This window comes from Tasmannia lanceolata, unplaced genomic scaffold (assembly GCF_043159265.1).
Source record: "Tasmannia lanceolata isolate RefF3 unplaced genomic scaffold, GAP_Taslan_0.1 ptg000012l, whole genome shotgun sequence".
Lineage (NCBI taxonomy): Eukaryota > Viridiplantae > Streptophyta > Magnoliopsida > Canellales > Winteraceae > Tasmannia > Tasmannia lanceolata.
The window spans coordinates 14,467,519-14,468,313 of record NW_027518689.1 but is presented as its reverse complement, the minus strand read 5'-3'; the positions used below and the strand labels follow the sequence as shown (position 1 = coordinate 14,468,313).

At 41.1% G+C, this 795-nt stretch overlaps 1 long non-coding RNA gene across 1 annotated transcript; it reads left to right on the top strand.

The window, feature by feature from the left end:
* Positions 1–211: 211 nt before the first annotated feature.
* LOC143888476 (uncharacterized) lies at positions 212–795 on the top strand. The gene is made up of 3 exons (XR_013254603.1): positions 212–341; positions 436–604; positions 699–795. It is a non-coding gene; the product is annotated as an uncharacterized LOC143888476 (long non-coding RNA).

Below are 795 nucleotides of genomic sequence, written 5' to 3'. Positions count from 1 at the left end.
TCTTCCTTGAAGATTGTCGATATATATGGGAAGCATGTGCAGTCCTCCAACGACGATGGGTTAGCAGATCCTACAATGGGGGGAATTGTCTTCGTTCCATCAGTGGTACATGTAAGTGTAATTTCTATCATCCCACATTGAGGTTTACATAAGATTTTATCTGTAGTATCCCATTGAATTCCTTTTTTTTATAGGGAACTCTCACTGCAGTGGGGACCGAAGTCACTGAGGAGCTGAGGGTAGAATAGTGGAAGACAGCGAAGGACGCTGTGCACAGTAGACTTATAAACCACCACCTCGAAGCAGTAAAAATGGAGTTCCAGGAAAGAGCAGGATTGACCGTAAGTTGGTTAGCATCTTTAATGTTTTCCTACTTATAAATCTATACGTATAACACTTATGTTTCCTAAACCTGTCAATGTTAACCACTTGCAGGTTGCGTTGTTGAAGGAGTACTTAAAGGAAAGGGGCTGTGATATAGACCATTGGGTTCTCCTGCAATGTTAACCATTGGGTTCTCCTCATTGTCGATATGGTCAACAAAATCTTCCACGAATGCAATTCCTGTAAAGGAATGGAGTTCCAGGAAAGAGCAGGATTGACCGTAACTTGGTTAGCATCTTTAATGTTTTCCTACTTATAAATCTATACGTATAACACTTATGTTTCCTAAACCTGTCAATGTTAACCACTTGCAGGTTGCGTTGTTGAAGGAGTACTTAAAGGAAAGGGGCTGTGATATAGACCACTTTCAATATGCGCAGATGGAAAATTTCCCACAACAGGCCAATGGGT